The sequence below is a fragment of the Erithacus rubecula genome (assembly GCF_903797595.1).
Source record: "Erithacus rubecula genome assembly, chromosome: 3".
Lineage (NCBI taxonomy): Eukaryota > Metazoa > Chordata > Aves > Passeriformes > Muscicapidae > Erithacus > Erithacus rubecula.
In genome coordinates, this window is record NC_136689.1 from 89,666,003 (window position 1) to 89,676,430 (window position 10,428).

The following is a 10,428-nucleotide window of genomic DNA, read 5'->3' on the forward strand; positions in this document are numbered from 1 at the left end:
TGATGTTAGAATGATTACTGCAAATACTTTTAAAATATTATTGATTTTAAGGCAGTACTGATGATCATAGGCCTAGGGTGTGCAAGGGTTTGCCTGGTTCTCTTCTCCCTTTGCTGCTGGTCCTACTTCTATAGGAAACTAAAGCCTAACTGAAAGTTGGCAAATGCAGCATACATCTTCTAATTAGTCCAATGCTATCAAATAATTTATGCAGATGGCATCATCTTTGTCTTCCCAAATACTTTTTCCATGTGAAACTGTGAATATTGAAACACACTATGACACTGAAGTAATTTTTCTGCAATAGTTACCAAATTTTCTAATGGAGCTAAGCTGACCAGATATAGAAAGAAAGTTAGTATTGTTAATTTTTAAAGTCTTTTAAGATCTTTAAGAGAAAGCTGCTATCATGAAGATATAATCACGCCTTCCTTTGAAGTGCTTATCTAACTTGCTCAGTGAACAGAGAATCCTGCCTGTGGAACCTTTCTGTCATTCTTCTCAATCACAAACTGGCTTTAATGTCTTTGGGTAGCAATTTAACTCATCTGGATGCCATCTACCATCTTTGTTTCCTGGCAGCTGAAGTGTAGGGTCTGTAACAGGGTAAGAGTATGAATTTTGTCCAGACTGGCTCACTTCCTCACCAAGAGCACAGAGAGGTTTTCAGGTTTGCATGGAATGCAATTAACAGCAAGGAGCAACCAGGATCTTCGTGAGAATATAATTTATAGAGAACTTCCACTTGGGAAGTGACTAAATGTCACCTTAAATAAACAACCCAAATATTCCTGAATTGCAGCTTTAGCCAATTTGTAAGGCAGTATGTGTAGCTAGTAAGTCAAGCCCTCTCAGAAGTGGTGGTTTGTGGTCTCACCTGCTAATAAGGGAAATAATAAGAAACTGTCCTGGCTATGCGAGTCATGCAACAAACAAATCTTGTCTGTTTGCTTACTGACTTGAATTCCTAAAAATGTAACATGCTGCAGCTGAAAGCTTCTTAGTAAGAAAAAAAAAAATTAAAAAATGTCAGCTGACTTTTAAAGTTTGCTCTTTGCAAAATTTCTTGGCAGATATGCTAGACCAGTGGCAGTGTTAAGATAAAGATAGATTCAAAGATGTCATTCCTGATTAAAAATAATAATAGAAAAGGTTAGAGGGAAAGGTCACATATTCACAGAGTAAACTCCATCTGATGTTTACAGCACATAGCTGTACCAGGCTGCAATCACCTGATCCTGTCAGAGCTATTGAAGCAAACTCCTGTATGGAAAAGCACTGTAAAGCTCTAATTGGCTGGGACTCAACATAATCTCTTTTTCACCCACCTGATTTGCAAAGAGATTTGCCAGGAAGCAGCTTATTACTCTGGAGATGTCCTTCAGCATGCCTTTGTGCCTTGCAAACACTGAAATTTAAATCATTTGTGCACAATCAATCCTTTCCAGAGCTTTCAGTGAAGGCAAGCAGCCTCATGTGAGGCTTGAAGAAGTCCTTCAGAGCAGCTGTTCAGAAATGCATGAAGCATGAGGCACATTATAGTCTCTTCCCACAGGCTGAGGGCCAGATGTTCAGTGGGTGTAAAGCAACAGAGCCTCAGTGTGGCTTTTTGGGGGGGCCACAATGATTTATACCAGTCTAGAATCTGGCCCTTTGTGTCTCAGCCAGTTGACTTCTCCAGCCTCTGCTGCTGAAGAGCAAGGTTTTATGAGGTGAGAAGGGATGGGAAGTGTTCAGGATTGCTGGCCAGAGGTGCTGAAAAGAGAAATCTCTCAGAAGATTCCTGACACCACTTCTCCAGGCCAGATTGCTGAAGTAAGCACAGGTTTTTGGTTGTGATGCATTTACATATTTTCCTTCCCGTGTTTCTGCTGCTAGCAATGTACGTAGGTTCTTTATATCTGTATACTCCCAAAGCAAATTCACTTTTCTGCCCTCTTAAGATCAGGAAATGAGAATATTTCTAAGTAGAGGTGATGTTCCTGTATTTCTGTTTCCTTCATAACTTGCATTTTCCTGAAACACAAATGAGAATTACTCATGGGAATATGGATTTCAGAATCAGACCTTTTGGTCATTTTGACAGTGTCATGGGAGGAAAAACTGTTTCCCAGAACCAAACAATTTTATTGCATTCCAGAATCATGTGCAAAACAGGGATCCCATCTGTTCAACAGCATTCCCACTAAGTACAGTTCTGCCTCTAGCTCACCAGAATAAGCAGCTCAACAAAGCAGCCTCAGTTTTCAATGATAATGTTTTCTTCAAAATACAAGACAGCAGTGGAAAGGGCTTCCTAATAATTTGCACATTTGCCAAGATGTATTTTCTTAAATACTGTTTTGACTGCTTAGGGCACGGCAGAATAGTAGAGCACGAGAGCACTCACTCATAAATTAAGCTTTCTCTGTGATCAATTTTGTCAATTCTTCCAAATACACAATAAATGAATAAAAAAACCCCAAAAAACCCCATTATTCTCGGAATTGATGAATTAAAACTGGGCTAAAGCAGACTTCTTTGTTGTTTCCTTTGACAGCTTGAAGAGTTTTGAATTAAGGGTTCCTGATTGCAGCACTCTAGGTTTAAGCTAGTTTACTAGAACAATTCTCCAAGAAAAAGATTATGAAATAAAAGAGAGAGGATATAATTTATGAGATTCCACTAACTGAGGACTGGTGGCTGGGATTTTTATCATCACCATGAACATTGTCAAGCTTTGCTTAGGAAGTGCAATGAAGGGCTTATGAAAACTCCAGGTTAGAGTTTTATACTTGCTTAACTCTTGCATATATGCATATATATACTTGCATATCCCTATTTCTAAGTGTCTGCTTTGAGTTACTTCAAAGTCCTCTTAACAGTTGCTCCATCTGACTGAGATTCCCTTGACAGCTCTGCTCATGCTTTTCCTTAGAGAATCTGATCTGAAAAATGAAATGCAATTTCAGTGCTTGCCTGTGGAAAGGGACCATTGTTGGTCTGGGGAGTCAGCCTTGCTGGTACATGTGCTTTGCCTGTGGGTAAAGAGTGATGCCCAGCATTCCCAGTCTGTCCTAACCTCCCTTGCTTCCATGCTAGAGGAGCCTGGATATGCTTGTACCCAACTCCTGGATACCAGCAAGAGGGCTGGAAGGGAGATGTCTTTCAAGACGGGCCAAAGTTGTTTTCTTCTTTCCTGCAAGGGTTCAGAGGGAGGGCAGGATATCTCCCAAGCCTTATTCCACCCTTTTTGCCCAAAGCCCACCTGAGTACATCTGGTGCACCAGCATGGTTCTGCAGCAGAGGCACCTCTTTCCTGCAGTCCTCCTGTACACACAGCCCAGGATCACCACTAGATAGTGTCAGCATCTGGATCTCCCAGGATCTTTCTCACAAGACATAGGTATTACAGCTGCCACCCACTGCACAGGTTTTCATGCTGGCTGGGTTTTACCATGATGCAAGCAGTGCAGCATGAGTGGATTGTAGGGTGCAATGGAGATATGTCTGGCTTTCACTCCTTGTGATTCAGATGTAGGGGCAGGTGTCATGAGGGCCACATGCTGGGAATGACAGAGAGATACAACCCATGGACAATTAAGAGTCATCCCTTGCCTGCCTAATGATTCATATGGGCTTGAGTGTCTTCAGGAGTGCATCCATGGTAAGCTCCCAGGTTTTTGAAAGGGGGGAGGCACTTCCAGGGAAATAATGTAGGGAATATAACAAACATTGAAATTCTTCGTGATTTTCATCTTTGTAAGAAAACTTTGCTAGGATTTTGCAGGGACGCTGGATGTAGTCTGTTAATTTTATCCACAACAGGTAAAAAATTGTTGATCTGTCAGGTGGAGAGCACCTACTAGCTAAAGTGGAGAGGCCAGCAGAGGGCTTGGGGTTTAGGACTGAGTAGCAGGTATAAGCTGGTCCCTCATCTTCTTCCTTTGTAAACCAGAATGAAGAGAAATAGCTGCAAGTCTGTATCACAGGCTTAGCACGAGGCTTAATTACCTTGTGTTTATGACACCCTGCCAAAAAGGTGTTAAGATAATTGGAAATTTAACTCTTACATCTGTTCAGGACTACTCCGCTGGGGCCACAAGCCGTGATTAAGATTTCTAGCAGATGTCACAATGCAAATGGCAATGACTTGTAAGTGGGAGTACAGTAAGGAGGAGCATGAGCAGCTCTCCTCCCTCTGAGGATGGGCACACCCACGCCATTGCTGCAGCCCACACACCCTCATGCTGGGTGAGGTCCCTTCAAGGGATCCAGCCCCACACCAGAGCTGCTCAGCTCTGCGTCTAGGGGGAAAGGGAGACTATGCTGGAAAATGGTGGTTTATGATAATCATTCAGCCTCTGCAAAGCAGATTTATCAATGCCTTCTACCCTCACTTCAGGCAACTCCAAGAGAGAGACACTTGCTATTGGAAAGCTGAGACTGTTAGGGAGCAAAGTGACATCACTTAAATTTTTTGGAACAATGGACTTTTTCCCACAACTGACTTGGCTTTTGTTCCCTTTGCACTGGCGCCATGCAGCTGGCTAGGATCTGACATAATTCCTCTGAGTGCAAGGAGAAAGCAGTCCCTGGAGAGGGGGTATTTGGGAGGATTCAGCGTAATGTTGATGGGCCCCAGTCGATGGGGAAGTGATGATATTTGGTTTTAGCCTCCTCCATGCTTCAAACTTTAAATCTATTAGAAAAAATGCCTGTCTGCAGAGCAAAGACCCAGTCTGTTGGTACCTGTGGTGCTTGATGGAGTAGCATACATTGACAGGAGGGAGATGAAGGTACCTACGCTAGGTAAGGGCTGGGAGCTCAACAGTCTGCATCCATGCGGGACAACAGAGACAAAACAGGATTCTGTAAATAACTGCCATCATTACCCTCTTTCCTCTCCAGGGCAAGCCAGTCCTTTGCATCAAGGTGAATCTTGGTTTTCCTGCTCTTACCCTATTGCTTCTTTAAAGTTCCCCTGCCTTCTTTATTCACTGCTTTCCTTCTCCTTAGCTGGAGGTTTTTTCTTCTGTTGCAGCCTAGAACTGTTTCCCACCAGGCCTGGGGTCCTTGCTGCTCACAGGAGCTTTTACCCCACTAGGCCTAGCATGACCTGCAGGAGCTGTGAGTGGCTAACCAGGAGAGGTTTTCTGCAAATTTAACCACTCAGATCCCTGAAAATTATTCAAACTAGGATTCCTCACATGTTTGGAAGAAATTAGGTGCATATCAGTGGTGATGCCATCAGTCTCCTACTGAATGTACCTATCAGAAACTGCATAAAAAGGTAATCTGCATGAATACAATCTTTCTCTCTGGTCATGATGGTGTTAGTAATTTCCAAATGAAAGATCACACAATTTATTTATTTTAGATATGGGTAAGAGGTACCTTCCCTAGCTTCTTCCTTGGCGATGGTAGAGCTGTTTTGCCTGGGAGAAACAATAGGAAATAATCACAAACAACCCCCTCCAAACCACAAAAATCCCAAACTGAAATCAACTCCCAACAAGACTTAACTAGCCTGAGGTAGGCACCCGGGGAAGATTTCAGCTTGCTCACTTTTGGCAGTGCTGTAAGGAAGCAAAGGCAGGATTTCATGCCAGGAAATGCCAGCAACCTGAACCTGAGGCAGGCTGCTCCCCTTGCCCGCTGAGCTGGCCAGGACACTTGGCACTCCATTCCAGGTGCGTTGGCTGGGTATGGCAGGTAGCCTCTCTTACAAATTCCTGCTGGCAAGCCTGCACCTGAAAAGCAGTACAGCAACTTTTTTATTTAATGCAAAGCACTTTGAAGCATGTGAAGTAGTAAGGACTATGTGAGGCCATTTGGGTGATCACTGTGCAGAGATTTGGTTTCTGAAATAACACTTTGGTTTCTGAAATAACAGTTTCCTGGGGACATTGATTCAGTGTTAGTGGAAAACACAAATGGAATCTTGGGTTTATTAGGAGGGGAAAGGCAAAGCTTCAGCAATGTCATGATATAAACCACAGTGAATATCTCTCTTCATTATCTGGTGTCTAGTCCCAGCCACATCTCTCAAAGGTGCCGTAGCAGAATTTGAAAAGGTGCGTAAAGGACCAACAAAGCTGGACACAGCTTCTCTGATACAGAAGATGAACAGAAGTTCCACAGTCTGGGAAAAAAAAAGGACTGAGAGGAGAAACTGGAGAGGTTATAAAATCATTAAATGAATGAATCACAGAATGCTTTGGGTTGGAAGGGACCTTAAAGATCATCAAATTCCAACACCCTGCCATGGGCAGGGGTACCCTTCACTGAACCAGGTTGCTCAGAGCTCCATCCAACCTGGTCGTGAACATTTCCAGGAATGACACATACACAACTTCTCTGGCCAACTTCTCAGTGCCTCATCACCCTCAGAGTAAAGAATTTTTTTCCTTATATCTAATCTTAATTAAATATCTTACATTAGATAAACTTACATTTGTGCTGTCATTACATGCTCTTCTAAATAGTCCTTCTCCATCTCTCTTGTGGGTTCCCTTTGGGCTACTGGAAGGACACAATTAGGTCACCCCTAAGCCTTCACTTTTCCAGGCTGAACAAAACAAATTCTCTCAGGCTTTCCTCATAGGAGAGATGCACTATCTCTCCAATCATCTTGGTGGCCCTGGACTCATTTCAAGAGGTTGATGTCCTTCCTGTGCTGGGGACAGGAAGGTGAATAAAGAGTATTTATTGGCACTTGCTCATAAGATAAAAATCAGGAACCTTCAGATGGAGTTTTAAAGCAAAGAAAAAAGTATTTTTTCCCCATAGCACTTCATTAAACAATGGGATGCCATAGGATGCTGTGAAGGCTACAAATTAGTTCTAAAGCACTTAGATTTATGGAAGACACACTATCAGGACTAATAAACACAGGGCTGCAGGTATGTTCTTCAGCTCTAGCAACCTCTGTCTGCCAGCTGCTAGAAGCTAGAACAACACATCAGATGGAGCTGTAGTATGCTGAATCCTTAATTATTTTAAAAATTTATTCATTTTATATTCAATGCTAACATTTTTCTGAGGCTACAGGCTAAGTAGCATAACATGTAAGAGGGTTGCTTTACTTACAGTGCAACAGTTGTGAAAATGCACCATCTATCATTTGAGGCAGGTGGGAAAACAACATGTCTGAGACAGGGTTCTCTGGTCTGGAAGTTCATTAAGACCCCATCAGCAGAACTACATCAGGCAACAATTTGTACTGTTCATTTTCTACAAGTAGCTGCTTGGAGCATTAGTCCCTTCCAGCTAGGTTGGGTGGGTTGTGTTTCCTTAGGGAGGTTTACAGTCTATAAAATAGCCATAAGCAAGACAAGTACAAAGATTGCTTTGGCTGGCTGCTGGTCTTCTCTCTTCATAAAAAGGATGAGATTGGAGCAATGTGCAGTATGTTGTAAGTTATGTTGTGTAGTTGCCTCAAAACCATTTCTTAGGGGAACAATAATTCTTGGGAGGAAGTGCCAGATAAGAATTAATACTGATAAAACCTACATATTTCTTCCTGGGGATTCTCATGGGAAATATCTAGCTTTTATATTTAAAATTATTTTTTGAAAAATGTGCTACCAGTTAGGTGTTCTGGAAATAGATTAAATAAAGGAGTGGGTGACAGGCATAAACATTAAAAAAAGAATGGTGAACTCTCTGTAACTGACCTTGTCATGTGCAATTCAAGTACTCCAAAGAAGATAAGTGGTACCTTGGAACCTGTGAGTTTTTAAGTCAGCCACCAGATTGCAGAAGCAGATCTCCCAGTTTAAATCAGCTTCAACATGAATGACTGAAGAGTGATCCTGGAAAAAAAATTTCCAAAGGTATAATTTCCCTTTAATGCACTGCCAAGTGTTTTCTCTACAACAGGAAGAGTTAGTTCACAGGGACAGGGAAGCCCAGATTGGCCCTCAAACATAGTAGCAGGAAAGTCAAAATGTAAAATTATGCTGCTAATGAGCCTAAGATGGTTGGCAAGTCATTATCTCCTGACAGAGAAGCTGGAAAAGCATGTGAGGAAAGAAGAGCCCATGCTGTCTGCAAGAAAATTTTGTCTGCTAATGAACCTGTATGAGTGAAAGAACATCAAAAACAGGCCAAGAGTCCTTCCTGATTGCTTACTTCTTCTGTAGGAATTTGTTGGAAGCTCTTTAGGACCCTGCTGTCTGATGCCTTCAGGTTTCATCCTGGTAATCCTACGTCTGAATAAAGGACCTCAAACCTGTTGTTGGTGGAAGTAGGTGGCCTTAGACAGCTGTGCCTTTCAGATACCCCCATTTTTCCTCCTCTGCTGTCCACCATCACTTTGTTGTGAGGCTGCTGATGGCACTGAAGTGTCTGCTGTGGCTGAGCACATTCTGATACGGCATGGAGCCACTCCTTGCTTTTACTATGGCATTCCCCACCATTGTTCTTCTCCATATGGAAGTCTGGGAAATTTTGATTCACCTCCTTGTTTCCCCAGCTGGGGATAACACAGTGGCTTGGTGATGCCAGAAAGACTTCCTCCTCCTAGAAAAGAAAGCCGTGGGGATATTTTCTTCTGCCTTTTCAGTGTCAGGACATCAGACTAGACTGTATCCACCTCCTCAGGTTTCAGAGTGAGCCTTTGATACCAGACCCCATATCACAATAAGATTTTCCTCCAGCCTTTAAGAACATAGTGTCTCAAACTTATCATCCCTTCTTCATCTGCATTTACACATCATCTTGTCATTTCCTGATACAAGATTTTCTTTCCTTCAGGCCATAGACCACTTACTGTCCAAATGCCTTGTGTTCATTTCACCAAGTCCTAATAATTTCTGACTACTTTTCCCATTTCCCTGCCTATTTGGGTAATCTGATATAAACCATTCTCCACTCTGTTTCTAAGAGGAAAGCAAAGCCCTCCTGCAGGTAAAGCGTTGACTGATTTTGGCACTTTTATGCTAGACTACAGTAGGTCTGTTGCAGTCATTGACTGTCACTCCAGCTTCCTTAACCTTTAGAAGATGGAGAAGTGGAGAACAGGAAAGACATTCAGGCCTCCCAGTGAGGATGAGGGAGGTCTTGGTAGGCAGAAAAGCCTGACCCAGGATTATTATGGGTTGTATAACAGGATTCAAATTTTCACTGACCTTTGTCAGAGGTTTCACCATTTACATCACCCCTGACAAGGCAGAGAAAGCACCATTACACCCAAGAGACCAAACAATGAATAATTGGTGTGTAGGGGAATAGTAGATTCAGCTTTGCTTCCTGATGGAAAAGCTCATATGGAATAGCTGTTTATTTCCAGTGACAAAGAGGGAAGAACTGCTCATTTCTCAGAGCCTATGGAAAAAATGAAGCTGACAAGAAAGGGAAGAAATTACAGAGACAAAATAGACTAACTTATTTCTCACATATGCTGGCATAGTATATTTTTTTTCTTAAAAGAACCTGATATGAAAAATGTTATCATTATTGGACCATGGGAAAGGAAACATTTTGCCTTCTCATCTTGGTTTTGTTTCAGGAGATAAAGCTAAAGCTGCCTTGTGCATCTCACAGAAGATGAATTAATCTTAAAACTTTTTAGTTATAGCCCAACTCCTCACCATATGAAGGCACCAGTGTATCCAGGGAAGAAGAGAATTCACAGAACTGTGATACTGACTCTACTACCAAAGTCAATTGAATTTTTGTTCCTGAATTTCAGAAAAAGTGGTAGGTACTACCTGGGAATTGTATAAACTCAGTACATAATAAAAAAGGCTCACATTTATTAAGGACATTTATTAAGGACTGATTAGAGTCCCAAGTGATAGGTGGATTGTTTGAAAGACACAACAAGGGGGTGAAGTTCAGGCAGTTTGTGGATGGCATTGTTTGTGCTGCCTGGCTGTGGACAGTCAGTTCTGAGATGAAGAAATACAAGGCTGGAACTTGGGGTGGGACCAAGTCAAGCTTTGCTGAGCAGCAGGAAGAGGAGTCTCATGCAAACAGTAATTTACTAGTCCAAGCACACAACCACTAAAAATGCCTGGGACCATTCCCAGGAGGAAGAACTTGCTTGTTCTGTTGTTAAACAATTTTGTTCAAATTGTTGAACAATTGCAAAGTATTGTTAAATTGTTAGCATAGCTCCTGCAAAAGAGCATCTTCCAAAGATCTCCTAGCCCAAAAACTGTTCAAGGCAGCTTGAGGTAGGCACACTTTGGTGAGCAGCAGAGGTTAAACATATGGTACTGGGGCCCTTAGTGCCAGGGAGTGGAGCAGGGCACAATAAATTCACTTGTACAGATGTAGCTACAACTTGTACAGAGAAGGTAACAGCTTGATTTGAGTGCTCCTGAGCAGCCCATTTGGGAACCAGCAATGATTTTAAAAGGGGTGTTTACCAAGCCAAAACAAAGGTCTGCAGCAGTGCTCTGGATGGTACTAACCCATGAAGGGCTGCAGGCAGTCTTT